A 27,260-nucleotide genomic window follows, 5' to 3' on the forward strand; every position below is an offset into this window, starting at 1 on the left:
ACATTATAGCTGGAGATCAACAAAAACTAATGAAGAACACTCTCTCTCTGAAAACATACCCATAAAGTATTTGATTTCAAGATGACAAATATATTACAATCTGAGACCTATTTATCTGAAGTCTGTTGCACTTCCACCTCTGTTAGGAACTGTCTGACAGAGAAAAAACATTGAATGAGGGACATTTTAGACTGAGTAACATAACCAAAAAAGGAGCACTACCTCTCTCAAGATACACTTAGAAAGAACTTGATTTCAAGGGGGTGCCAGGATTTGAACGTGAGAAATTGTCTAATAAGGGACAATTTTCCCTGAGTAACATATTTGAAAAAACAGTCCTCGACCCTCAAACAACTCTTTGAAAGCACTTGATTTAAAGGGGGCATCAGGATTTGAACCTGGGACCTCTTGATCTGCAGTCAAATGCTCTACCACTGAGCTATGCCCCCTCTGCTAGAAACTGTCTAAAGGCGGAAAAATTGTCTAATATGGGACATTATAGCTGGAGATCAACAAAAACTAATGAAGAACACTCTCTCTCTGAAAACATACCCATAAAGTATTTGATTTCAAGATGACAAATATATTACAATCTGAGACCTATTTATCTGAAGTCTGTTGCACTTCCACCTCTGTTAGGAACTGTCTGACAGAGAAAAACCATCTAATGAGGGACATTTTTGCAGAGCACTCCCTCTCTCAAGATACACTTAGAAAGTACTTGATTTCAAGGGGGTGCCAGGATTTGATCCTGAGAAATGGTCTAATAAGGGAGATTTTAGCTTGTGATCAACATAACCTAATGAAGAAAACTCTCTCTTTGAAAACGTACCCATAAAGTGTTTGATTCCAAGTTGACAAAAAATTACAATCTGAGAACTATTGATCTGAAGTCTATTGCACTTCCACCTCTGTTAGGAACTGTCTGACAGAGAAAAACCATCTTACGAGGGACATTTTTGCAGAGCACTCCCTCTCTCAAGATACACTGAGAAAGTACTTGATTTCAAGGGGGCGCCAGGATTTGATCCTGAGAAATTGTCTAATAAGGGAGATTTTAAACATACCCATAAAGTGTTTGATTTCAAGTTGACAAAAAATTACAATCTGAGACCTATTGATCTGAAGTCTATTGCACTTCCACCTCTGTTAGGAACTGTCTGACAGAGAAAAAACATTGAATGAGGGACATTTTAGACTGAGTAACATAACCAAAAAAGGAGCACTCCCTCTCTCAAGATACACTTAGAAAGAACTTGATTTCAAGGGGGTGCCAGGATTTGAACGTGAGAAATTGTCTAATAAGGTACAATTTTCCCTGAGTAACATATTTGAAAAAACAGTCCTCGACCCTCAAACAACTCTTTGAAAGCACTTGATTTAAAGGGGGCATCAGGACTTGAACCTGGGACCTCTTGATCTGCAGTCAAATGCTCTACCACTGAGCTATACCCCCTCTGCTAGAAATTGTCTAAAGGCGGAAAAATTGTCTAATATGGGACATTATAGCTGGAGATCAACAAAAACTAATGAAGAACACTCTCTCTCTGAAAACATACCCATAAAGTATTTGATTTCAAGATGACAAATATATTACAATCTGAGACCTATTTATCTGAAGTCTGTTGCACTTCCACCTCTGTTAGGAACTGTCTGACAGAGAAAAAACATTGAATGAGGGACATTTTAGACTGAGTAACATAACCAAAAAAGGAGCACTACCTCTCTCAAGATACACTTAGAAAGAACTTGATTTCAAGGGGGTGCCAGGATTTGAACGTGAGAAATTGTCTAATAAGGGTCAATTTTCCCTGAGTAACATATTTGAAAAAACAGTCCTCGACCCTCAAACAACTCTTTGAAAGCACTTGATTTAAAGGGGGCATCAGGATTTGAACCTGGGACCTCTTGATCTGCAGTCAAATGCTCTACCACTGAGCTATGCCCCCTCTGCTAGAAACTGTCTAAAGGCGGAAAAATTGTCTAATATGGGACATTATAGCTGGAGATCAACAAAAACTAATGAAGAACACTCTCTCTCTGAAAACATACCCATAAAGTATTTGATTTCAAGATGACAAATATATTACAATCTGAGACCTATTTATCTGAAGTCTGTTGCACTTCCACCTCTGTTAGGAACTGTCTGACAGAGAAAAACCATCTAATGAGGGACATTTTTGCAGAGCACTCCCTCTCTCAAGATACACTTAGAAAGTACTTGATTTCAAGGGGGTGCCAGGATTTGATCCTGAGAAATGGTCTAATAAGGGAGATTTTAGCTTGTGATCAACATAACCTAATGAAGAAAACTCTCTCTTTGAAAACGTACCCATAAAGTGTTTGATTCCAAGTTGACAAAAAATTACAATCTGAGAACTATTGATCTGAAGTCTATTGCACTTCCACCTCTGTTAGGAACTGTCTGACAGAGAAAAACCATCTTACGAGGGACATTTTTGCAGAGCACTCCCTCTCTCAAGATACACTGAGAAAGTACTTGATTTCAAGGGGGCGCCAGGATTTGATCCTGAGAAATTGTCTAATAAGGGAGATTTTAAACATACCCATAAAGTGTTTGATTTCAAGTTGACAAAAAATTACAATCTGAGACCTATTGATCTGAAGTCTATTGCACTTCCACCTCTGTTAGGAACTGTCTGACAGAGAAAAAACATTGAATGAGGGACATTTTAGACTGAGTAACATAACCAAAAAAGGAGCACTCCCTCTCTCAAGATACACTTAGAAAGAACTTGATTTCAAGGGGGTGCCAGGATTTGAACGTGAGAAATTGTCTAATAAGGTACAATTTTCCCTGAGTAACATATTTGAAAAAACAGTCCTCGACCCTCAAACAACTCTTTGAAAGCACTTGATTTAAAGGGGGCATCAGGACTTGAACCTGGGACCTCTTGATCTGCAGTCAAATGCTCTACCACTGAGCTATACCCCCTCTGCTAGAAATTGTCTAAAGGCGGAAAAATTGTCTAATATGGGACATTATAGCTGGAGATCAACAAAAACTAATGAAGAACACTCTCTCTCTGAAAACATACCCATAAAGTATTTGATTTCAAGATGACAAATATATTACAATCTGAGACCTATTTATCTGAAGTCTGTTGCACTTCCACCTCTGTTAGGAACTGTCTGACAGAGAAAAAACATTGAATGAGGGACATTTTAGACTGAGTAACATAACCAAAAAAGGAGCACTCCCTCTCTCAAGATACACTTAGAAAGTACTTGATTTCAAGGGGGTGCCAGGATTTGAACGTGAGAAATTGTCTAATAAGGGACCATTTTCCCTGAGTAACATATTCAAAAAAAGAGTCCTCTACCCTCAAAATACTCTTTGAAAACACTTGATTTAAAGGGGGCATCAGGATTTGAACCTGGGACCTCTTGATCTGCAGTCAAATGCTCTACCACTGAGCTATACCCCCTCTGCTGGAAACTGTCTAAAGGCTGAAAAATTGTCTAATAAGGGACATTATAGCTGGAGATCAACAAAAACTAATGAAGAACACTCTCTCTCTGAAAACATACCCATAAAGTATTTGATTTCAAGATGACAAATATATTACAATCTGAGACCTATTGATCTGAAGTCTGTTGCACTTCCACCTCTGTTAGGAACTGTCTGACAGAGAAAAACCATCTAATGAGGGACATTTTAGCAGAGCACTTCCTCTCTCAAGAAACACCGAGAAAGTACTTGATTTCAAGGAGGCGCCAGGATTTGATCCTGAGAAATTGTCTAATAAGGGAGATTTTAGCTTGTGATCAACATAACCTAATAAAGAAAACTGTCTCTTTGAAAACATACCCATAAAGTGTTTGATTTCAAGTTGACAAAAAATTACAATCTGAGACCTATTGATCTGAAGTCTATTGCACTTCCACCTCTGTTAGGAACTGTCTGACAGAGAAAAAACATTGAATGAGGGACATTTTAGACTGAGCACTCCCTCTCTCAAGATACACTGAGAAAGTACTTGATTTCAAGGGGGCGCCAGGATTTGATCCTGAGAAATTGTCTAATAAGGGAGATTTTAAACATACCCATAAAGTGTTTGATTTCAAGTTGACAAAAAATTACAATCTGAGACCTATTGATCTGAAGTCTATTGCACTTCCACCTCTGTTAGGAACTGTCTGACAGAGAAAAAACATTGAATGAGGGACATTTTAGACTGAGTAACATAACCAAAAAAGGAGCACTACCTCTCTCAAGATACACTTAGAAAGAACTTGATTTCAAGGGGGTGCCAGGATTTGAACGTGAGAAATTGTCTAATAAGGGACAATTTTCCCTGAGTAACATATTTGAAAAAACAGTCCTCGACCCTCAAACAACTCTTTGAAAGCACTTGATTTAAAGGGGGCATCAGGATTTGAACCTGGGACCTCTTGATCTGCAGTCAAATGCTCTACCACTGAGCTATGCCCCCTCTGCTAGAAACTGTCTAAAGGCGGAAAAATTGTCTAATATGGGACATTATAGCTGGAGATCAACAAAAACTAATGAAGAACACTCTCTCTCTGAAAACATACCCATAAAGTATTTGATTTCAAGATGACAAATATATTACAATCTGAGACCTATTTATCTGAAGTCTGTTGCACTTCCACCTCTGTTAGGAACTGTCTGACAGAGAAAAACCATCTAATGAGGGACATTTTTGCAGAGCACTCCCTCTCTCAAGATACACTTAGAAAGTACTTGATTTCAAGGGGGTGCCAGGATTTGATCCTGAGAAATGGTCTAATAAGGGAGATTTTAGCTTGTGATCAACATAACCTAATGAAGAAAACTCTCTCTTTGAAAACGTACCCATAAAGTGTTTGATTCCAAGTTGACAAAAAATTACAATCTGAGAACTATTGATCTGAAGTCTATTGCACTTCCACCTCTGTTAGGAACTGTCTGACAGAGAAAAACCATCTTACGAGGGACATTTTTGCAGAGCACTCCCTCTCTCAAGATACACTGAGAAAGTACTTGATTTCAAGGGGGCGCCAGGATTTGATCCTGAGAAATTGTCTAATAAGGGAGATTTTAAACATACCCATAAAGTGTTTGATTTCAAGTTGACAAAAAATTACAATCTGAGACCTATTGATCTGAAGTCTATTGCACTTCCACCTCTGTTAGGAACTGTCTGACAGAGAAAAAACATTGAATGAGGGACATTTTAGACTGAGTAACATAACCAAAAAAGGAGCACTCCCTCTCTCAATATACACTTAGAAAGAACTTGATTTCAAGGGGGTGCCAGGATTTGAACGTGAGAAATTGTCTAATAAGGGACAATTTTCCCTGAGTAACATATTTGAAAAAACAGTCCTCGACCCTCAAACAACTCTTTGAAAGCACTTGATTTAAAGGGGGCATCAGGATTTGAACCTGGGACCTCTTGATCTGCAGTCAAATGCTCTACCACTGAGCTATACCCCCTCTGCTAGAAACTGTCTAAAGGCGGAAAAATTGTCTAATATGGGACATTATAGCTGGAGATCAACAAAAACTAATGAAGAACACTCTCTCTCTGAAAACATACCCATAAAGTATTTGATTTCAAGATGACAAATATATTACAATCTGAGACCTATTTATCTGAAGTCTGTTGCACTTCCACCTCTGTTAGGAACTGTCTGACAGAGAAAAAACATTGAATGAGGGACATTTTAGACTGAGTAACATAACCAAAAAAGGAGCACTCCCTCTCTCAAGATACACTTAGAAAGTACTTGATTTCAAGGGGGTGCCAGGATTTGAACGTGAGAAATTGTCTAATAAGGGACCATTTTCCCTGAGTAACATATTCAAAAAAAGAGTCCTCTACCCTCAAAATACTCTTTGAAAACACTTGATTTAAAGGGGGCATCAGGATTTGAACCTGGGACCTCTTGATCTGCAGTCAAATGCTCTACCACTGAGCTATACCCCCTCTGCTAGAAACTGTCTAAAGGCTGAAAAATTGTCTAATAAGGGACATTATAGCTGGAGATCAACAAAAACTAATGAAGAACACTCTCTCTCTGAAAACATACCCATAAAGTATTTGATTTCAAGATGACAAATATATTACAATCTGAGACCTATTGATCTGAAGTCTGTTGCACTTCCACCTCTGTTAGGAACTGTCTGACAGAGAAAAACCATCTAATGAGGGACATTTTAGCAGAGCACTTCCTCTCTCAAGAAACACAGAGAAAGTACTTGATTTCAAGGAGGCGCCAGGATTTGATCCTGAGAAATTGTCTAATAAGGGAGATTTTAGCTTGTGATCAACATAACCTAATAAAGAAAACTGTCTCTTTGAAAACATACCCATAAAGTGTTTGATTTCAAGTTGACAAAAAATTACAATCTGAGACCTATTGATCTGAAGTCTATTGCACTTCCACCTCTGTTAGGAACTGTCTGACAGAGAAAAAACATTGAATGAGGGACATTTTAGACTGAGTAACATAACCAAAAAAGGAGCACTCCCTCTCTCAAGATACACTTAGAAAGTACTTGATTTCAAGGGGGTGCCAGGATTTGAACGTGAGAAATTGTCTAATAAGGGACAATTTTCCCTGAGTAACATATTTGAAAAAACAGTCCTCGACCCTCAAACAACTCTTTGAAAGCACTTGATTTAAAGGGGGCATCAGGATTTGAACCTGGGACCTCTTGATCTGCAGTCAAATGCTCTACCACTGAGCTATGCCCCCTCTGCTAGAAACTGTCTAAAGGCGGAAAAATTGTCTAATATGGGACATTATAGCTGGAGATCAACAAAAACTAATGAAGAACACTCTCTCTCTGAAAACATACCCATTTAGTATTTGATTTCAAGATGACAAATATATTACAATCTGAGACCTATTTATCTGAAGTCTGTTGCACTTCCACCTCTGTTAGGAACTGTCTGACAGAGAAAAACCATCTAATGAGGGACATTTTTGCAGAGCACTCCCTCTCTCAAGATACACTTAGAAAGTACTTGATTTCAAGGGGGTGCCAGGATTTGATCCTGAGAAATGGTCTAATAAGGGAGATTTTAGCTTGTGATCAACATAACCTAATGAAGAAAACTCTCTCTTTGAAAACGTACCCATAAAGTGTTTGATTCCAAGTTGACAAAAAATTACAATCTGAGAACTATTGATCTGAAGTCTATTGCACTTCCACCTCTGTTAGGAACTGTCTGACAGAGAAAAACCATCTTACGAGGGACATTTTTGCAGAGCACTCCCTCTCTCAAGATACACTGAGAAAGTACTTGATTTCAAGGGGGCGCCAGGATTTGATCCTGAGAAATTGTCTAATAAGGGAGATTTTAAACATACCCATAAAGTGTTTGATTTCAAGTTGACAAAAAATTACAATCTGAGACCTATTGATCTGAAGTCTATTGCACTTCCACCTCTGTTAGGAACTGTCTGACAGAGAAAAAACATTGAATGAGGGACATTTTAGACTGAGTAACATAACCAAAAAAGGAGCACTCCCTCTCTCAATATACACTTAGAAAGAACTTGATTTCAAGGGGGTGCCAGGATTTGAACGTGAGAAATTGTCTAATAAGGGACAATTTTCCCTGAGTAACATATTTGAAAAAACAGTCCTCGACCCTCAAACAACTCTTTGAAAGCACTTGATTTAAAGGGGGCATCAGGATTTGAACCTGGGACCTCTTGATCTGCAGTCAAATGCTCTACCACTGAGCTATACCCCCTCTGCTAGAAACTGTCTAAAGGCGGAAAAATTGTCTAATATGGGACATTATAGCTGGAGATCAACAAAAACTAATGAAGAACACTCTCTCTCTGAAAACATACCCATAAAGTATTTGATTTCAAGATGACAAATATATTACAATCTGAGACCTATTTATCTGAAGTCTGTTGCACTTCCACCTCTGTTAGGAACTGTCTGACAGAGAAAAACCATCTAATGAGGGACATTTTTGCAGAGCACTCCCTCTCTCAAGATACACTTAGAAAGTACTTGATTTCAAGGGGGTGCCAGGATTTGATCCTGAGAAATGGTCTAATAAGGGAGATTTTAGCTTGTGATCAACATAACCTAATGAAGAAAACTCTCTCTTTGAAAACGTACCCATAAAGTGTTTGATTCCAAGTTGACAAAAAATTACAATCTGAGAACTATTGATCTGAAGTCTATTGCACTTCCACCTCTGTTAGGAACTGTCTGACAGAGAAAAACCATCTTACGAGGGACATTTTTGCAGAGCACTCCCTCTCTCAAGATACACTGAGAAAGTACTTGATTTCAAGGGGGCGCCAGGATTTGATCCTGAGAAATTGTCTAATAAGGGAGATTTTAAACATACCCATAAAGTGTTTGATTTCAAGTTGACAAAAAATTACAATCTGAGACCTATTGATCTGAAGTCTATTGCACTTCCACCTCTGTTAGGAACTGTCTGACAGAGAAAAAACATTGAATGAGGGACATTTTAGACTGAGTAACATAACCAAAAAAGGAGCACTCCCTCTCTCAATATACACTTAGAAAGAACTTGATTTCAAGGGGGTGCCAGGATTTGAACGTGAGAAATTGTCTAATAAGGGACAATTTTCCCTGAGTAACATATTTGAAAAAACAGTCCTCGACCCTCAAACAACTCTTTGAAAGCACTTGATTTAAAGGGGGCATCAGGATTTGAACCTGGGACCTCTTGATCTGCAGTCAAATGCTCTACCACTGAGCTATACCCCCTCTGCTAGAAACTGTCTAAAGGCGGAAAAATTGTCTAATATGGGACATTATAGCTGGAGATCAACAAAAACTAATGAAGAACACTCTCTCTCTGAAAACATACCCATAAAGTATTTGATTTCAAGATGACAAATATATTACAATCTGAGACCTATTTATCTGAAGTCTGTTGCACTTCCACCTCTGTTAGGAACTGTCTGACAGAGAAAAAACATTGAATGAGGGACATTTTAGACTGAGTAACATAACCAAAAAAGGAGCACTCCCTCTCTCAAGATACACTTAGAAAGTACTTGATTTCAAGGGGGTGCCAGGATTTGAACGTGAGAAATTGTCTAATAAGGGACCATTTTCCCTGAGTAACATATTCAAAAAAAGAGTCCTCTACCCTCAAAATACTCTTTGAAAACACTTGATTTAAAGGGGGCATCAGGATTTGAACCTGGGACCTCTTGATCTGCAGTCAAATGCTCTACCACTGAGCTATACCCGCTCTGCTGGAAACTGTCTAAAGGCTGAAAAATTGTCTAATAAGGGACATTATAGCTGGAGATCAACAAAAACTAATGAAGAACACTCTCTCTCTGAAAACATACCCATAAAGTATTTGATTTCAAGATGACAAATATATTACAATCTGAGACCTATTGATCTGAAGTCTGTTGCACTTCCACCTCTGTTAGGAACTGTCTGACAGAGAAAAACCATCTAATGAGGGACATTTTAGCAGAGCACTTCCTCTCTCAAGAAACACAGAGAAAGTACTTGATTTCAAGGAGGCGCCAGGATTTGATCCTGAGAAATTGTCTAATAAGGGAGATTTTAGCTTGTGATCAACATAACCTAATAAAGAAAACTGTCTCTTTGAAAACATACCCATAAAGTGTTTGATTTCAAGTTGACAAAAAATTACAATCTGAGACCTATTGATCTGAAGTCTATTGCACTTCCACCTCTGTTAGGAACTGTCTGACAGAGAAAAAACATTGAATGAGGGACATTTTAGACTGAGTAACATAACCAAAAAAGGAGCACTCCCTCTCTCAAGATACACTTAGAAAGTACTTGATTTCAAGGGGGTGCCAGGATTTGAACGTGAGAAATTGTCTAATAAGGGACAATTTTCCCTGAGTAACATATTCAAAAAAAGAGTCCTCTACCCTCAAAATACACTTAGAAAGTACTTGATTTAAAGGGGGTGACAGGATTTGAACTTGAGAAATTGTCTAATAAGGGACAATTTTGCCTGAGTAACATATTCTGAAAAAAAGTCCTATACCCTCAAAATACTCTTAGAAAGCCCTTGATTTTAAGGGGGCATCAGGAATTGAAACTGGGACCTCTTGATCTGCAGTCAAATGCTCTACAGCTGAGCTATACCCCCTCTGCTAGAAACTGTCTAAAGGTGGAAAAATTGTCAAATAAGGGACATTATAGCTGGAGATCAACAAAAACTAATGAAGAACACTCTCTCTCTGAAAACATACCCATAAAGTATTTGATTTCAAGATGACAAATATATTACAATCTGAGACCTATTGACCTGAAGTCTGTTGCACTTCCACCTCTGTTAGGAACTGTCTGACAGAGAAAAAACATCTAATGAGGGACATTTTTGCAGAGCACTCCCTCTCTCAAGAAACACAGAGAAAGTACTTGATTTCAAGGGGGCGCCAGGATTTGATCCTGAGAAATTGTCTAATAAGGGAGATTTTAGCTTGTGATCAACATAACCTAATAAAGAAAACTGTCTCTTTGAAAACATACCCATAAAGTGTTTGATTTCAAGTTGACAAAAAATTACAATCTGAGACCTATTGATCTGAAGTCTATTGCACTTCCACCTCTGTTAGGAACTGTCTGACAGAGAAAAAACATTGAATGAGGGACATTTTAGACTGAGTAACATAACCAAAAAAGGAGCACTCCCTCTCTCAAGATACACTTAGAAAGTACTTGATTTCAAGGGGGTGCCAGGATTTGAACGTGAGAAATTGTCTAATAAGGGACAATTTTCCCTGAGTAACATATTCAAAAAAAGAGTCCTCTACCCTCAAAATACACTTAGAAAGTACTTGATTTAAAGGGGGTGACAGGATTTGAACTTGAGAAATTGTCTAATAAGGGACAATTTTGCCTGAGTAACATATTCTGAAAAAAAGTCCTATACCCTCAAAATACTCTTAGAAAGCCCTTGATTTTAAGGGGGCATCAGGAATTGAAACTGGGACCTCTTGATCTGCAGTCAAATGCTCTACAGCTGAGCTATACCCCCTCTGCTAGAAACTGTCTAAAGGTGGAAAAATTGTCAAATAAGGGACATTATAGCTGGAGATCAACAAAAACTAATGAAGAACACTCTCTCTCTGAAAACATACCCATAAAGTATTTGATTTCAAGATGACAAATATATTACAATCTGAGACCTATTGACCTGAAGTCTGTTGCACTTCCACCTCTGTTAGGAACTGTCTGACAGAGAAAAAACATCTAATGAGGGACATTTTTGCAGAGCACTCCCTCTCTCAAGAAACACAGAGAAAGTACTTGATTTCAAGGGGGCGCCAGGATTTGATCCTGAGAAATTGTCTAATAAGGGAGATTTTAGCTTGTGATCAACATAACCTAATAAAGAAAACTGTCTCTTTGAAAACATACCCATAAAGTGTTTGATTTCAAGTTGACAAAAAATTACAATCTGAGACCTATTGATCTGAAGTCTATTGCACTTCCACCTCTGTTAGGAACTGTCTGACAGAGAAAAAACATTGAATGAGGGACATTTTAGACTGAGTAACATAACCAAAAAAGGAGCACTCCCTCTCTCAAGATACACTTAGAAAGTACTTGATTTCAAGGGGGTGCCAGGATTTGAACGTGAGAAATTGTCTAATAAGGGACAATTTTCCCTGAGTAACATATTCAAAAAAAGAGTCCTCTACCCTCAAAATACACTTAGAAAGTACTTGATTTAAAGGGGGTGCCAGGATTTGAACGTGAGAAATTGTCTAATAAGGGACAATTTTCCCTGAGTAACATATTCAAAAAAAGAGTCCTCGACCCTCAAAATACTCTTTGAATGCACTTGATTTAAAGGGGGCATCAGGATTTGAACCCGGGACCTCTTGATCTGCAGTCAAGTGCTCTACAACTGAGCTATACCCCCTCTGCTAGAAACTGTCTAAAGGCTGGAAAATTGTCTAATAAGGGACATTATAGCTGGAGATCAACAAAAACTAATGAAGAACACTCTCTCTCTGAAAACATACCCATAAAGTTTTTGATTTCAAGATGACAAATATATTACAATCTGAGACCTATTGATCTGAAGTCTGTTGCACTTCCACCTCTATTAGGAACTGTCTGACAGAGAAAAACCATCTAATGAGGGACATTTTTGCAGAGCACTCCCTCTCTCAAGAAACACCGAGAAAGTACTTGATTTCAAGGGGGCGCCAGGATTTGATCCTGAGAAATTGTCTAATAAGGGAGATTTTAGCTTGTGATCAACATAACCTAATAAAGAATACTCTCTCTTTGAAAACATACCCATAAAGTGTTTGATTTCAAGTTGACAAAAAAATTACAATCTGAGACCTATTGATCTGAAGTCTATTGCACTTCCACCTCTGTTAGGAACTGTCTGACAGAGAAAAAACATTGAATGAGGGACATTTTAGACTGAGTAACATAACCAAAAAAGGAGCACTCCCTCTCTCAAGATACACTTAGAAAGTACTTGATTTCAAGGGGGTGCCAGGATTTGAACGTGAGAAATGGTCTAATAAGGGAGATTTGAGCTTGTGATCAACATAACCTATGAAGAAAACTCTCTCTTTGAAAACGTACCCTTAAAGTGTTTGATTCCAAGTTGAAAATTTTTTAAATCTGAGACCTATTGATCTGAAGTCTATTGCACTTCCACCTCTGATAGGAACTGTCTGACAGAGAAAAACCATTGAATGAGGGACATTTTAGACTGAGTAACATAACCAAAAAAAGGAGCACTCCCTCTCTCAAAATACACTTAGAAAGTACTTGATTTCAAGGGGGTGACAGGATTTGAACTTGAGAAATTGTCTAATAAGGGACAATTTTGCCTGAGTAACATATTCTGAAAAATAGTCCTATACCCTCAAAATACTCTTAGAAAGCACTTGATTTTAAGGGGGCATCAGGAATTGAAACTGGGACCTCTTGATCTGCAGTCAAATGCTCTACCACTGAGCTATACCCCCTCTGCTAGAAACTGTCTAAAGGCTGAAAAATTGTCTAATATGGGACATTATAGCTGGAGATCAACAAAAACTAATGAAGAACACTCTCTCTCTGAAAACATACCCATAAAGTTTTTGATTTCAAGATGACAAATATATTACAATCTGAGACCTATTGATCTGAAGTCTGTTGCACTTCCACCTCTGTTAGGAACTGTCTGACAGAGAAAAACCATCTAATGAGGGACATTTTTGCAGAGCACTTCCTCTCTCAAGAAACACCGAGAAAGTAATTGATTTCAAGGGGGCGCCAGGATTTGATCCTGAGAAATTGTCTAATAAGGGAGATTTTAGCTTGTGATCAACATAACCTAATAAAGAAAACTCTCTCTTTGAAAACATACCCATAAAGTGTTTGATTTCAAGTTGACAAAAAATTACAATCTGAGACCTATTGATCTGAAGTCTATTGCACTTCCACCTCTGTTAGGAACTGTCTGACAGAGAAAAAACATTGAATGAGGGACATTTTAGACTGAGTAACATAACCAAAAAAGGAGCACTCCCTCTCTCAAGATACACTTAGAAAGTACTTGATTTCAAGGGGGTGCCAGGATTTGAACGTGAGAAATTGTCTAATAAGGAACAATTTTCCCTGAGTAACATATTCAAAAAATGAGTCCTCTACCCTCAAAATACTCATTGAAAGCACTTGATTTAAAGGGGGCATCAGGATTTGAACCTGGGACCTCTTGATCTGCAGTCAAATGCTCTACCACTGAGCTATACCCCCTCTGCTAGAAACTGTCTAAAGGCTGAAAAATTGTCTAATAAGGGACATTATAGCTGGAGATCAACAAAAACTAATGAAGAACACTCTCTCTCTGAAAACATACCCAGAAAGTATTTGATTTCAAGATGACAAATATATTACAATCATAGACCTATTGATCTGAAGTCTGTTGCACTTCCACCTCTGTTAGGAACTGTCTGACAGAGAAAAACCATCTAATGAGGGACATTTTTGCAGAGCACTTCCTCTCTCAAGAAACACCGAGAAAGTACTTGATTTCAAGGGGGCGCCAGGATTTGATCCTGAGAAATTGTCTAATAAGGGAGATTTTAGCTTGTGATCAACATAACCTAATAAAGAAAACTCTCTCTTTGAAAACATACCCATAAAGTGTTTGATTTCAAGTTGACAAAAAAATTACAATCTGAGACCTATTGATCTGAAGTCTATTGCACTTCCACCTCTGTTAGGAATTGTCTGACAGAGAAAAACATTGAATGAGGGACATTTTAGACTGAGTAACATAACCAAAAAAGGAGCACTCCCTCTCTCAAGATACACTTAGAAAGTACTTGATTTCAAGGGGGTGCCAGGATTTGAACGTGAGAAATTGTCTAATAAGGGACAATTTTCCCTGAGTAACATATTCAAAAAAAGAGTCCTCTACCCTCAAAATACTATTTGAAAGCACTTGATTTAAAGGGGGCATCAGGATTTGAACCTGGGACCTCTTGATCTGCAGTCAAATGCTCTACCAATGAGCTATACCCCCTCTGCTAGAAAATGTCTAAAGGCTGAAAAATTGTCTAATAAGGGACATTATAGCTGGAGATCAACAAAAACTAATGAAGAACACTCTCTCTCTGAAAACATACCCATAAAGTATTTGATTTCAAGATGACAAATATATTACAATCTGAGACCTATTGATCTGAAGTCTGTTGCACTTCCACCTCTGTTAGGAACTGTCTGACAGAGAAAAACCATCTAATGAGGGACATTTTAGCAGAGCACTTCCTCTCTCAAGAAACACCGAGAAAGTACTTGATTTCAAGGAGGCGCCAGGATTTGATCCTGAGAAATTGTCTAATAAGGGAGATTTTAGCTTGTGATCAACATAACCTAATAAAGAAAACTCTCTCTTTGAAAACATACCCATAAAGTGTTTGCTTTCAAGTTGACAAAAAATTACAATCTGAGACCTATTGATCTGAAGTCTATTGCACTTCCACCTCTGTTAGGAACTGTCTGACAGAGAAAAAACATTGAATGAGGGACATTTTAGACTGAGTAACATAACCAAAAAAGGAGCACTCCCTCTCTCAAGATACACTTAGAAAGTACTTGATTTCAAGGGGGTGCCATGATTTGATCCTGAGAAATGGTCTAATAAGGGAGATTTGAGCTTGTGATCAACATAACCTAATGAAGAAAACTCTCTCTTTGAAAACGTACCCTTAAAGTGTTTGATTCCAAGTTGACAAAAAATTTAAATCTGAGACCTATTGATCTGAAGTCTATTGCACTTCCACCTCTGATAGGAACTGTCTGACAGAGAAAAACCATTGAATGAGGGACATTTTAGACTGAGTAACATAACCAAAAAAAGGAGCACTCCCTCTCTCAAAATACACTTAGAAAGTACTTGATTTAAAGGGGGTGACAGGATTTGAACTTGAGAAATTGTCTAATAAGGGACAATTTTGCCTGAGTAACATATTCTGAAAAAAAGTCCTATACCCTCAAAATACTCTTTGAAAGCACTTGATTTTAAGGGGGCATGAGGAATTGAAACTGGGACCTCTTGATCTGCAGTCAAATGCTCTACCACTGAGCTATACCCCATCTGCTAGAAACTGTCTGAAGGCGGAGAAAATGTCTAATAAGGGACATTATAGCTGGAGATCAACAAAAACTAATGAAGAACACTCTCTCTCTGAAAACATACCCATAAAGTATTTGATTTCAAGATGACAAATATATTACAATCTAAGACCTATTGATCTGAAGTCTGTTGCACTTCCACCTCTATTAGGAACTGTCTGACAGAGAAAAACCATCTAATGAGGGACATTTTTGCAGAGCACTTCCTCTCTCAAGAAACACCGAGAAAGTACTTGATTTCAAGGGGGCGCCAGGATTTGATCCTGAGAAATTGTCTAATAAGGGAGATTTTAGCTTGTGATCAACATAACCTAATAAAGAAAACTCTCTCTTTGAAAACATACCCATAAAGTGTTTGATTTCAAGTTGACAAAAAAATTACAATCTGAGACCTATTGATCTGAAGTCTATTGCACTTCCACCTCTGTTAGGAACTGTCTGACAGAGAAAAAACATTGAATGAGGGACATTTTAGACTGAGTAACATAACCAAAAAAGGAGCACTCCCTCTCTCAAGATACACTTAGAAAGTACTTGATTTCAAGGGGGTGCCAGGATTTGAACGTGAGAAATTGTCTAATAAGAGACAATTTTCCCTGAGTAACATATTCAAAAAAAGAGTCCTCTACCCTCAAAATACTCTTTGAAAGCACTTGATTTAAAGGGGGCACCAGGATTTGAACCTGGGACCTCTTGATCTGCAGTCAACTGCTCTACCACTGAGCTATACACCCTCTGCTAGAAACTGTCTAAAGGCGGAAAAATTGTCTAATATGGGACATTATAGCTGGAGATCAACAAGAACTAATGAAGAACACTCTCTCTCTGAAAACATACCCATAAAGTATTTGATTTCAAGATGACAAATATATTACAATCTGAGACCTATTGATCTGAAGTCTGTTGCACTTCCACCTCTGTTAGGAACTGTCTGACTGAGAAAAAACATCTAATGAGGGACATTTTTGCAGAGCACTCCCTCTCTCAAGAAACACAGAGAAAGTACTTGATTTCAAGGGGGCGCCAGGATTTGATCCTGAGAAATTGTCTAATAAGGGAGATTTTAGCTTGTGATCAACATAACCTAATAAAGAAAACTCTCTCTTTGAAAACGTACCCATAAAGTGTTTGATTTCAAGTTGACAAAAAAATTACTATCTGAGACCTATTGATCTGAAGTCTATTGCACTTCCACCTCTGATAGGAACTGTCTGACAGAGAAAAACCATTGAATGAGGGACATTTTAGACTGAGTAACATAACCAAAAAAAGGAGCACTCCCTCTCTCAAAATACACTTAGAAAGTACTTGATTTAAAGGGGGTGACAGGATTTGAACTTGAGAAATTGTCTAATAAGGGACAATTTTGCCTGAGTAACATATTCTGAAAAAAAGTCCTATACCCTCAAAATACTCTTAGAAAGCACTTGATTTTAAGGGGGCATCAGGAATTGAAACTGGGACCTCTTGATCTGCAGTCAAATGCTCTACCACTGAGCTATACCCCCTCTGCTAGAAATTGTCTGAAGGCGGAGAAAATGTCTAATAAGGGACATTATAGCTGGAGATCAACAAAAACTAATGAAGAACACTCTCTCTCTGAAAACATACCCATAAAGTATTTGATTTCAAGATGACAAATATATTACATTCTGAGACCTATTGATCTGAAGTCTGTTGCACTTCCACCTCTGTTAGGAACTGTCTGACTGAGAAAAAACATCTAATGAGGGACATTTTTGCAGAGCACTCCCTCTCTCAAGAAACACAGAGAAAGTACTTGATTTCAAGGAGGCGCCAGGATTTGATCCTGAGAAATTGTCTAATAAGGGAGATTTTAGCTTGTGATCAACATAACCTAATAAAGAAAACTCTCTCTTTGAAAACGTACCCATAAAGTGTTTGATTTCAAGTTGACAAAAAAATTACTATCTGAGACCTATTGATCTGATGTCTATTGCACTTCCACCTCTGTTAGGAACTGTCTGACAGAGAAAAAAAATTGAATGAGGGACATTTTAGACTGAGTAACATAACCAAAAAAGGAGCACTCCCTCTCTCAAGATACACTTAGAAAGTACTTGATTTCAAGGGGGTGCTAGGATTTGAAAGTGAGAAATTGTTTAATAAGGGACAATTTTCCCTGAGTAACATATTCAAAAAAAGAGTCCTCTACCCTCAAAATACTATTTGAAAGCACTTGATTTAAAGGGGGCATCAGGATTTGAACCTGGGACCTCTTGATCTGCAGTCAAATGCTCTACCAATGAGCTATACCCCCTCTGCTAGAAAATGTCTAAAGGCTGAAAAATTGTCTAATAAGGGACATTATAGCTGGAGATCAACAAAAACTAATGAAGAACACTCTCTCTCTGAAAACATACCCATAAAGTATTTGATTTCAAGATGACAAATATATTACAATCTGAGACCTATTGATCTGAAGTCTGTTGCACTTCCACCTCTGTTAGGAACTGTCTGACAGAGAAAAACCATCTAATGAGGGACATTTTAGCAGAGCACTTCCTCTCTCAAGAAACACCGAGAAAGTACTTGATTTCAAGGAGGCGCCAGGATTTGATCCTGAGAAATTGTCTAATAAGGGAGATTTTAGCTTGTGATCAACATAACCTAATAAAGAAAACTCTCTCTTTGAAAACATACCCATAAAGTGTTTGCTTTCAAGTTGACAAAAAATTACAATCTGAGACCTATTGATCTGAAGTCTATTGCACTTCCACCTCTGTTAGGAACTGTCTGACAGAGAAAAAACATTGAATGAGGGACATTTTAGACTGAGTAACATAACCAAAAAAGGAGCACTCCCTCTCTCAAGATACACTTAGAAAGTACTTGATTTCAAGGGGGTGCCATGATTTGATCCTGAGAAATGGTCTAATAAGGGAGATTTGAGCTTGTGATCAACATAACCTAATGAAGAAAACTCTCTCTTTGAAAACGTACCCTTAAAGTGTTTGATTCCAAGTTGACAAAAAATTACAATCTGAGACCTATTGATCTGAAGTCTATTGCACTTCCACCTCTGTTAGGAACTGTCTGACAGAGAAAAACCATCTTACGAGGGACATTTTTGCAGAGCACTCCCTCTCTCAAGATACACTGAGAAAGTACTTGATTTCAAGGGGGCGCCAGGATTTGATCCTGAGAAATTGTCTAATAAGGGAGATTTTAAACATACCCATAAAGTGTTTGATTTCAAGTTGACAAAAAATTACAATCTGAGACCTATTGATCTGAAGTCTATTGCACTTCCACCTCTGTTAGGAACTGTCTGACAGAGAAAAAACATTGAATGAGGGACATTTTAGACTGAGTAACATAACCAAAAAAGGAGCACTCCCTCTCTCAAGATACACTTAGAAAAAACTTGATTTCAAGGGGGTGCCAGGATTTGAACGTGAGAAATTGTCTAATAAGGGACAATTTTCCCTGAGTAACATATTTGAAAAAACAGTCCTCGACCCTCAAACAACTCTTTGAAAGCACTTGATTTAAAGGGGTCATCAGGATTTGAACCTGGGACCTCTTGATCTGCAGTCAAATGCTCTACCACTGAGCTATACCCCCTCTGCTAGAAACTGTCTAACGGCGGAAAAATTGTCTAATATGGGACATTATAGCTGGAGATCAACAAAAACTAATGAAGAACACTCTCTCTCTGAAAACATACCCATAAAGTATTTGATTTCAAGATGACAAATATATTCCAATCTGAGACCTATTTATCTGAAGTCTGTTGCACTTCCACCTCTGTTAGGAACTGTCTGACAGAGAAAAACCATCTAATGAGGGACATTTTTGCAGAGCACTCCCTCTCTCAAGATACACTTAGAAAGTACTTGATTTCAAGGGGATGCCAGGATTTGATCCTGAGAAATGGTCTAAAAAGGGAGATTTTAGCTTGTGATCAACATAACCTAATGAAGAAAACTCTCTCTTTGAAAACATACCCATAAAGTGTTTGATTCCAAGTTGACAAAAAATTACAATCTGAGACCTATTGATCTGAAGTCTATTGCACTTCCACCTCTGTTAGGAACTGTCTGACAGAGAAAAACCATTGAATGAGGGACATTTTAGACTGAGTAACATAACCAAAAAAGGAGCACTCCCTCTCTCAAGATACACTTAGAAAGAACTTGATTTCAAGGGGGTGCCAGGATTTGAACGTGAGAAATTGTCTAATAAGGGAGATTTTAGCTTGTGATCAACATAACCTAATGAAGAAAACTCTCTCTTTGAAAACGTACCCATAAAGTGTTTGATTCCAAGTTTACAAAAAATTACAATCTGAGACGTATTGATCTAAAGTCTATTGCACTTCCACCTCTGTTAGGAACTGTCTGACAGAGAAAAACCATCTTACGAGGGACATTTTTGCAGAGCACTCCCTCTCTCAAGATACACTGAGAAAGTACTTGATTTCAAGTGGGCGCCAGGATTTGATCCTGAGAAATTGTCTAATAAGGGAGATTTTAAACATACCCATGAAGTGTTTGATTTCAAGTTGACAAAAAATTACAATCTGAGACCTATTGATCTGAAGTCTATTGCACTTCCACCTCTGTTAGGAACTGTCTGACAGAGAAAAAACATTGAATGAGGGACATTTTAGACTGAGTAACATAACCAAAAAAGGAGCACCCTCTCTCAAGATACACTTAGAAAGAACTTGATTTCAAAGGGGTGCCAGGATTTGAACGTGAGAAATTGTCTAATAAGGGACAATTTTCCCTGAGTAACATATTTGAAGAAACAGTCCTCGACCATCAAACAACTCTTTGAAAGCACTTGATTTAAAGGGGGCATCAGGATTTGAACCTGGGACCTCTTGATCTGCAGTCAAATGCTCTACCACTGAGCTATACCCCCTCTGCTAGAAACTGTCTAAAGGCGGAAAAATTGTCTAATATGGGACATTATAGCTGGAGATCAACAAAAACTAATGAAGAACACTCTCTCTCTGAAAACATACCCATAAAGTATTTGATTTCAAGATGACAAATATATTACAATCTGAGACCTATTTATCTGAAGTCTGTTGCACTTCCACCTCTGTTAGGAACTGTCTGACAGAGAAAAACCATCTAATGAGGGACATTTTTGCAGAGCACTCCCTCTCTCAAGATACACATAGAAAGTACTTGATTTCAAGGGGGTGCCAGGATTTGATCCTGAGAAATGGTCTAATAAGGGAGATTTTAGCTTGTGATCAACATAACCTAATGAAGAAAACTCTCTCTTTGAAAACGTACCCATAAAGTGTTTGATTCCAAGTTGACAAAAAATTACAATCTGAGACCTATTGATCTGAAGTCTATTGCACTTCCACCTCTGTTAGGAACTGTCTGACAGAGAAAAAACATCTAATGAGGGACATTTTTGCAGAGCACTCCCTCTCTCAAGATACACTTAGAAAGAACTTGATTTCAAGGGGGTGTCAGGATTTGAACGTGAGAAATTGTCTAATAAGGTACAATTTTCCCTGAGTAACATATTTGAAAAAACGGTCCTCGACCCTCAAACAACTCTTTGAAAGCACTTGATTTAAAGGGGGCATCAGGATTTGAACCTGGGACCTCTTGATCTGCAGTCAAATGCTCTACCACTGAGCTATACCCCCTCTGCTAGAAACTGTCTAAAGGCGGAAAAATTGTCTAATATGGGACATTATAGCTGGAGATCAACAAAAACTAATGAAGAACACTCTCTCTCTGAAAACATACCCATAAAGTATTTGATTTCAAGATGACAAATATATTACAATCTGAGACCTATTTATCTGAAGTCTGTTGCACTTCCACCTCTGTTAGGAACTGTCTGACAGAGAAAAACCATCTAATGAGGGACATTTTTGCAGAGCACTCCCTCTCTCAAGATACACATAGAAATTACTTGATTTCAAGGGGGTGCCAGGATTTGATTCTGAGAAATGGTCTAATAAGGGAGATTTTAGCTTGTGATCAACATAACCTAATGAAGAAAACTCTCTCTTTGAAAACGTACCCATAAAGTGTTTGATTCCAAGTTGACAAAAAATTACAATCTGAGACCTATTGATCTGAAGTCTATTGCACTTCCACCTCTGTTAGGAACTGTCTGACAGAGAAAAACCATTGAATGAGGGACATTTTAGACTGAGTAACATAACCAAAAAAGGAGCACTCCCTCTCTCAAGATACACTTAGAAAGAACTTGATTTCAAGGGGGTGCCAGGATTTGAACGTGAGAAATTGTCTAATAAGGGAGATTTTAGCTTGTGATCAACATAACCTAATGAAGAAAACTCTCTCTTTGAAAACGTACCCATAAAGTGTTTGATTCCAAGTTTACAAAAAATTACAATCTGAGACCTATTGATCTAAAGTCTATTGCACTTCCACCTCTGTTAGGAACTGTCTGACAGAGAAAAACCATCTTACGAGGGACATTTTTGCAGAGCACTCCCTCTCTCAAGATACACTGAGAAAGTACTTGATTTCAAGTGGGCGCCAGGATTTGATCCTGAGAAATTGTCTAATAAGGGAGATTTTAAACATACCCATGAAGTGTTTGATTTCAAGTTGACAAAAAATTACAATCTGAGACCTATTGATCTGAAGTCTATTGCACTTCCACCTCTGTTAGGAACTGTCTGACAGAGAAAAAACATTGAATGAGGGACATTTTAGACTGAGTAACATGACCAAAAAAGGAGCACCCTCTCTCAAGATACACTTAGAAAGAACTTGATTTCAAAGGGGTGCCAGGATTTGAACGTGAGAAATTGTCTAATAAGGGACAATTTTCCCTGAGTAACATATTTGAAAAAACAGTCCTCGACCATCAAACAACTCTTTGAAAGCACTTGATTTAAAGGGGGCATCAGGATTTGAACCTGGGACCTCTTGATCTGCAGTCAAATGCTCTACCACTGAGCTATACCCCCTCTGCTAGAAACTGTCTAAAGGCGGAAAAATTGTCTAATATGGGACATTATAGCTGGAGATCAACAAAAACTAATGAAGAACACTCTCTCTCTGAAAACATACCCATAAAGTATTTGATTTCAAGATGACAAATATATTACAATCTGAGACCTATTTATCTGAAGTCTGTTGCACTTCCACCTCTGTTAGGAACTGTCTGACAGAGAAAAACCATCTAATGAGGGACATTTTTGCAGAGCACTCCCTCTCTCAAGATACACATAGAAAGTACTTGATTTCAAGGGGGTGCCAGGATTTGATCCTGAGAAATGGTCTAATAAGGGAGATTTTAGCTTGTGATCAACATAACCTAATGAAGAAAACTCTCTCTTTGAAAACGTACCCATAAAGTGTTTGATTCCAAGTTGACAAAAAATTACAATCTGAGACCTATTTATCTGAAGTCTATTGCACTTCCACCTCTGTTAGGAACTGTCTGACAGAGAAAAAACATCTAATGAGGGACATTTTTGCAGAGCACTCCCTCTCTCAAGATACACTTAGAAAGAACTTGATTTCAAGGGGGTGTCAGGATTTGAACGTGAGAAATTGTCTAATAAGGTACAATTTTCCCTGAGTAACATATTTGAAAAAACGGTCCTCGACCCTCAAACAACTCTTTGAAAGCACTTGATTTAAAGGGGGCATCAGGATTTGAACCTGGGACCTCTTGATCTGCAGTCAAATGCTCTACCACTGAGCTATACCCCCTCTGCTAGAAACTGTCTAAAGGCGGAAAAATTGTCTAATATGGGACATTATAGCTGGAGATCAACAAAAACTAATGAAGAACACTCTCTCTCTGAAAACATACCCATAAAGTATTTGATTTCAAGATGACAAATATATTACAATCTGAGACCTATTTATCTGAAGTCTGTTGCACTTCCACCTCTGTTAGGAACTGTCTGACAGAGAAAAACCATCTAATGAGGGACATTTTTGCAGAGCACTCCCTCTCTCAAGATACACATAGAAATTACTTGATTTCAAGGGGGTGCCAGGATTTGATCCTGAGAAATGGTCTAATAAGGGAGATTTTAGCTTGTGATCAACATAACCTAATGAAGAAAACTCTCTCTTTGAAAACGTACCCATAAAGTGTTTGATTCCAAGTTGACAAAAAATTACAATCTGAGACCTATTGTTCTGAAGTCTATTGCACTTCCACCTCTGTTAGGAACTGTCTGACAGAGAAAAAACATCTAATGAGGGACATTTTTGCAGAGCACTCCCTCTCTCAAGATACACTTAGAAAGAACTTGATTTCAAGGGGGTGTCAGGATTTGAACGTGAGAAATTGTCTAATAAGGTACAATTTTCCCTGAGTAACATATTTGAAAAAACAGTCCTCGACCCTCCAACAACTCTTTGAAAGCACTTGATTTAAAGGGGGCATCAGGATTTGAACCTGGGACCTCTTGATCTGCAGTCAAATGCTCTACCACTGAGCTATACCCCCTCTGCTAGAAACTGTCTAAAGGCGGAAAAATTGTCTAATATGGGACATTATAGCTGGAGATCAACAAAAGCTAATGAAGAACACTCTCTCTCTGAAAACATACCCATAAAGTATTTGATTTCAAGATGACAAATATATTACAATCTGAGACCTATTTATCTGAAGTCTGTTGCACTTCCACCTCTGTTAGGAACTGTCTGACAGAGAAAAAACATCTAATGAGGGACATTTTTGCAGAGCACTCCCTCTCTCAAGATACACTTAGAAAGTACTTGATTTCAAGGGGGTGCCAGGATTTGATCCTGAGAAATGGTCTAATAAGGGAGATTTTAGCTTGTGATCAACATAACCTAATGAAGAAAACACTCTCTTTGAAAACGTACCCATAAAGTGTTTGATTCCAAGTTGACAATAAATTACAATCTGAGACCTATTGATCTGAAGTCTATTGCACTTCCACCTCTGTTAGGAACTGTCTGACAGAGAAAAACCATCTTACGAGGGACATTTTTGCAGAGCACTCCCTCTCTCAAGATACACTGAGAAAGTACTTGATTTCAAGGGGGCGCCAGGATTTGATCCTGAGAAATTGTCTAATAAGGGAGATTTTAAACATACCCATAAAGTGTTTGATTTCAAGTTGACAAAAAATTACAATCTGAGACCTATTGATCTGAAGTCTATTGCACTTCCACCTCTGTTAGGAACTGTCTGACAGAGAAAAAACATTGAATGAGGGACATTTTAGACTGAGTAACATAACCAAAAAAGGAGCACTCCCTCTCTCAAGATACACTTAGAAAGAACTTGATTTCAAGGGGGTGCCAGGATTTGAACGTGAGAAATTGTCTAATAAGGGACAATTTTCCCTGAGTAACATATTTTAAAAAACAGTCCTCGACCCTTAAACAACTCTTTGAAAGCACTTGATTTAAAGGGGGCATCAGGATTTGAATCTGGGACCTCTTGATCTGCAGTCAAATGCTCTACCACTGAGCTATACCCCCTCTGCTAGAAACTGTCTAAAGGCTGAAAAATTGTCTAATAAGGGACATTATAGATGGAGATCAACAAAAACTAATGAAGAACACTCTCTCTCTGAAAACATACCCATAAAGTATTTGATTTCAAGATGACAAATATATTACAATCTGAGACCTATTTATCTGAAGTCTGTTGCACTTCCACCTCTGTTAGGAACTGTCTGACAGAGAAAAAACATCTAATGAGGGACATTTTTGCAGAGCACTCCCTCTCTCAAGATACACTTAGAAAGAACTTGATTTCAAGGGGGTGCCAGGATTTGAACGTGAGAAATTGTCTAATAAGGTACAATTTTCCCTGAGTAACATATTTGAAAAAACAGTCCTTGACCCTGAAACAACTCTTTGAAAGCACTTGATTTAAAGGGGGCATCAGGACTTGAACCTGGGACCTCTTGATCTGCAGTCAAATGCTCTACCACTGAGCTATACCCCCTCTGCTAGAAACTGTCTAAAGGCGGAAAAATTGTCTAATATGGGACATTATAGCTGGAGATCAACAAAAACTAATGAAGAACACTCTCTCTCTGAAAACATACCCATAAAGTATTTGATTTCAAGATGACAAATATACTACAATCTGAGACCTATTTATCTGAAGTCTGTTGCACTTCCACCTCTGTTAGGAACTGTCTGACAGAGAAAAAACATCTAATGAGGGACATTTTTGCAGAGCACTCCCTCTCTCAAGAAACACAGAGAAAGTACTTGATTTCAAGGTTGCGCCAGGATTTGATCCTGAGAAATTGTCTAATAAGGGAGATTTTAGCTTGTGATCAACATAACCTAATAAAGAAAACTCTCTGTTTGAAAACATACCCATAAAGTGTTTGATTTCAAGTTGACAAAAAAATTACAATCTGAGACCTATTGATCTGAAGTCTATTGCACTTCCACCTCTGTTAGGAACTGTCTGACAGAGAAAAAACATTGAATGAGGGACATTTTAGACTGAGTAACATAACCAAAAAAGGAGCACTCCCTCTCTCAAGATACACTTAGAAAGAACTTGATTTCAAGGGGGTGCCAGGATTTGAACGTGAGAAATTGTCTAATAAGGTACAATTTTCCCTGAGTAACATATTTGAAAAAACAGTCCTCGACCCTCAAACAACTCTTTGAAAGCACTTGATTTAAAGGGGGCATCAGGATTTGAACCTGGGACCTCTTGATCTGCAGCCAAATGCTCTACCACTGAGCTATACCCCCTCTGCTAGAAACTGTCTAAAGGCTGAAAAATTGTCTAATAAGGGACATTATAGCTGGAGATCAACAAAAACTAATGAAGAACACTCTCTCTCTGAAAACATACCCATAAAGTATTTGATTTCAAGATGACAAATATATTACAATCTGAGACCTATTTATCTGAAGTCTGTTGCACTTCCACCTCTGTTAGGAACTGTCTGACAGAGAAAAACCATCTAATGAGGGACATTTTAGCAGAGCACTTCCTCTCTCAAGAAACACTTAGAAAGTACTTGATTTCAAGGAGGCGCCAGGATTTGATCCTGAGAAATTGTCTAATAAGGGAGATTTTAGCTTGTGATCAACATAACCTAATAAAGAAAACTGTCTCTTTGAAAACATACCCATAAAGTGTTTGATTTCAAGTTGACAAAAAATTATAATCTGAGACCTATTGATCTGAAGTCTATTGCACTTCCACCTCTGTTAGGAACTGTCTGACAGAGAAAAAACATTGAATGAGGGACATTTTAGACTGAGTAACATAACCAAAAAAAGAGCACTCCCTCTCTCAAGATACACTTAGAAAGTACTTGATTTCAAGGGGGTGCCAGGATTTGAACGTGAGAAATTGTCTAATAAGGGACAATTTTCCCTGAGTAACATATTCAAAAAAAGAGTCCTCTACCCTCAAAATACACTTAGAAAGTACTTGATTTAAAGGGGGTGCCAGGATTTGAACGTGAGAAATTGTCTAATAAGGGACAATTTTCCCTGAGTAACATATTTGAAAAAACAGTCCTCGACCCTCAAACAACTCTTTGAAAGCACTTGATTTAAAGGGGGCATCAGGATTTGAACCTGGGACCTCTTGATCTGCAGTCAAATGCTCTACCACTGAGCTATACCCCCTCTGCTAGAAACTGTCTAAAGGCGGAAAA

General features: G+C 38.1%; 29 non-coding genes across 29 annotated transcripts; all 29 read right to left on the bottom strand.

Annotated features, from left to right (window-relative positions):
- Positions 1–377: 377 nt before the first annotated feature.
- On the bottom strand, positions 378–449 carry trnac-gca (transfer RNA cysteine (anticodon GCA)). The gene has a single exon. It is a non-coding gene; the product is annotated as a tRNA-Cys (tRNA).
- A 935-nt stretch (positions 450–1,384) lies between these two features.
- Positions 1,385–1,456, bottom strand: trnac-gca (transfer RNA cysteine (anticodon GCA)). The gene has a single exon. It is a non-coding gene; the product is annotated as a tRNA-Cys (tRNA).
- A 421-nt stretch (positions 1,457–1,877) lies between these two features.
- trnac-gca (transfer RNA cysteine (anticodon GCA)) lies at positions 1,878–1,949 on the bottom strand. Its single transcript has one exon. It is a non-coding gene; the product is annotated as a tRNA-Cys (tRNA).
- Positions 1,950–2,884: 935 nt separating this feature from the next.
- trnac-gca (transfer RNA cysteine (anticodon GCA)) lies at positions 2,885–2,956 on the bottom strand. The gene has a single exon. It is a non-coding gene; the product is annotated as a tRNA-Cys (tRNA).
- Positions 2,957–3,377: 421 nt separating this feature from the next.
- trnac-gca (transfer RNA cysteine (anticodon GCA)) lies at positions 3,378–3,449 on the bottom strand. Its single transcript has one exon. It is a non-coding gene; the product is annotated as a tRNA-Cys (tRNA).
- A 936-nt stretch (positions 3,450–4,385) lies between these two features.
- Positions 4,386–4,457, bottom strand: trnac-gca (transfer RNA cysteine (anticodon GCA)). The gene has a single exon. It is a non-coding gene; the product is annotated as a tRNA-Cys (tRNA).
- A 935-nt stretch (positions 4,458–5,392) lies between these two features.
- Positions 5,393–5,464, bottom strand: trnac-gca (transfer RNA cysteine (anticodon GCA)). Its single transcript has one exon. It is a non-coding gene; the product is annotated as a tRNA-Cys (tRNA).
- A 421-nt stretch (positions 5,465–5,885) lies between these two features.
- trnac-gca (transfer RNA cysteine (anticodon GCA)) lies at positions 5,886–5,957 on the bottom strand. Its single transcript has one exon. It is a non-coding gene; the product is annotated as a tRNA-Cys (tRNA).
- Positions 5,958–6,657: 700 nt separating this feature from the next.
- On the bottom strand, positions 6,658–6,729 carry trnac-gca (transfer RNA cysteine (anticodon GCA)). The gene has a single exon. It is a non-coding gene; the product is annotated as a tRNA-Cys (tRNA).
- Positions 6,730–7,664: 935 nt separating this feature from the next.
- Positions 7,665–7,736, bottom strand: trnac-gca (transfer RNA cysteine (anticodon GCA)). The gene has a single exon. It is a non-coding gene; the product is annotated as a tRNA-Cys (tRNA).
- A 935-nt stretch (positions 7,737–8,671) lies between these two features.
- trnac-gca (transfer RNA cysteine (anticodon GCA)) lies at positions 8,672–8,743 on the bottom strand. Its single transcript has one exon. It is a non-coding gene; the product is annotated as a tRNA-Cys (tRNA).
- Positions 8,744–9,164: 421 nt separating this feature from the next.
- trnac-gca (transfer RNA cysteine (anticodon GCA)) lies at positions 9,165–9,236 on the bottom strand. Its single transcript has one exon. It is a non-coding gene; the product is annotated as a tRNA-Cys (tRNA).
- A 2,601-nt stretch (positions 9,237–11,837) lies between these two features.
- trnac-gca (transfer RNA cysteine (anticodon GCA)) lies at positions 11,838–11,909 on the bottom strand. Its single transcript has one exon. It is a non-coding gene; the product is annotated as a tRNA-Cys (tRNA).
- A 1,000-nt stretch (positions 11,910–12,909) lies between these two features.
- trnac-gca (transfer RNA cysteine (anticodon GCA)) lies at positions 12,910–12,981 on the bottom strand. Its single transcript has one exon. It is a non-coding gene; the product is annotated as a tRNA-Cys (tRNA).
- A 700-nt stretch (positions 12,982–13,681) lies between these two features.
- trnac-gca (transfer RNA cysteine (anticodon GCA)) lies at positions 13,682–13,753 on the bottom strand. The gene has a single exon. It is a non-coding gene; the product is annotated as a tRNA-Cys (tRNA).
- A 700-nt stretch (positions 13,754–14,453) lies between these two features.
- Positions 14,454–14,525, bottom strand: trnac-gca (transfer RNA cysteine (anticodon GCA)). The gene has a single exon. It is a non-coding gene; the product is annotated as a tRNA-Cys (tRNA).
- Positions 14,526–16,299: 1,774 nt separating this feature from the next.
- trnac-gca (transfer RNA cysteine (anticodon GCA)) lies at positions 16,300–16,371 on the bottom strand. The gene has a single exon. It is a non-coding gene; the product is annotated as a tRNA-Cys (tRNA).
- Positions 16,372–17,073: 702 nt separating this feature from the next.
- On the bottom strand, positions 17,074–17,145 carry trnac-gca (transfer RNA cysteine (anticodon GCA)). Its single transcript has one exon. It is a non-coding gene; the product is annotated as a tRNA-Cys (tRNA).
- Positions 17,146–17,846: 701 nt separating this feature from the next.
- Positions 17,847–17,918, bottom strand: trnac-gca (transfer RNA cysteine (anticodon GCA)). The gene has a single exon. It is a non-coding gene; the product is annotated as a tRNA-Cys (tRNA).
- A 1,235-nt stretch (positions 17,919–19,153) lies between these two features.
- On the bottom strand, positions 19,154–19,225 carry trnac-gca (transfer RNA cysteine (anticodon GCA)). The gene has a single exon. It is a non-coding gene; the product is annotated as a tRNA-Cys (tRNA).
- Positions 19,226–20,458: 1,233 nt separating this feature from the next.
- Positions 20,459–20,530, bottom strand: trnac-gca (transfer RNA cysteine (anticodon GCA)). Its single transcript has one exon. It is a non-coding gene; the product is annotated as a tRNA-Cys (tRNA).
- Positions 20,531–21,209: 679 nt separating this feature from the next.
- On the bottom strand, positions 21,210–21,281 carry trnac-gca (transfer RNA cysteine (anticodon GCA)). The gene has a single exon. It is a non-coding gene; the product is annotated as a tRNA-Cys (tRNA).
- Positions 21,282–22,514: 1,233 nt separating this feature from the next.
- trnac-gca (transfer RNA cysteine (anticodon GCA)) lies at positions 22,515–22,586 on the bottom strand. The gene has a single exon. It is a non-coding gene; the product is annotated as a tRNA-Cys (tRNA).
- Positions 22,587–23,265: 679 nt separating this feature from the next.
- trnac-gca (transfer RNA cysteine (anticodon GCA)) lies at positions 23,266–23,337 on the bottom strand. Its single transcript has one exon. It is a non-coding gene; the product is annotated as a tRNA-Cys (tRNA).
- A 679-nt stretch (positions 23,338–24,016) lies between these two features.
- trnac-gca (transfer RNA cysteine (anticodon GCA)) lies at positions 24,017–24,088 on the bottom strand. The gene has a single exon. It is a non-coding gene; the product is annotated as a tRNA-Cys (tRNA).
- A 935-nt stretch (positions 24,089–25,023) lies between these two features.
- trnac-gca (transfer RNA cysteine (anticodon GCA)) lies at positions 25,024–25,095 on the bottom strand. The gene has a single exon. It is a non-coding gene; the product is annotated as a tRNA-Cys (tRNA).
- Positions 25,096–25,495: 400 nt separating this feature from the next.
- Positions 25,496–25,567, bottom strand: trnac-gca (transfer RNA cysteine (anticodon GCA)). Its single transcript has one exon. It is a non-coding gene; the product is annotated as a tRNA-Cys (tRNA).
- A 701-nt stretch (positions 25,568–26,268) lies between these two features.
- On the bottom strand, positions 26,269–26,340 carry trnac-gca (transfer RNA cysteine (anticodon GCA)). The gene has a single exon. It is a non-coding gene; the product is annotated as a tRNA-Cys (tRNA).
- Positions 26,341–27,159: 819 nt separating this feature from the next.
- trnac-gca (transfer RNA cysteine (anticodon GCA)) lies at positions 27,160–27,231 on the bottom strand. The gene has a single exon. It is a non-coding gene; the product is annotated as a tRNA-Cys (tRNA).
- Between the last annotated feature and the right edge of the window lie 29 nt (positions 27,232–27,260).

The sequence above is a fragment of the Oncorhynchus clarkii genome, chromosome 31 (genome assembly GCF_045791955.1).
Source record: "Oncorhynchus clarkii lewisi isolate Uvic-CL-2024 chromosome 31, UVic_Ocla_1.0, whole genome shotgun sequence".
Lineage (NCBI taxonomy): Eukaryota > Metazoa > Chordata > Actinopteri > Salmoniformes > Salmonidae > Oncorhynchus > Oncorhynchus clarkii.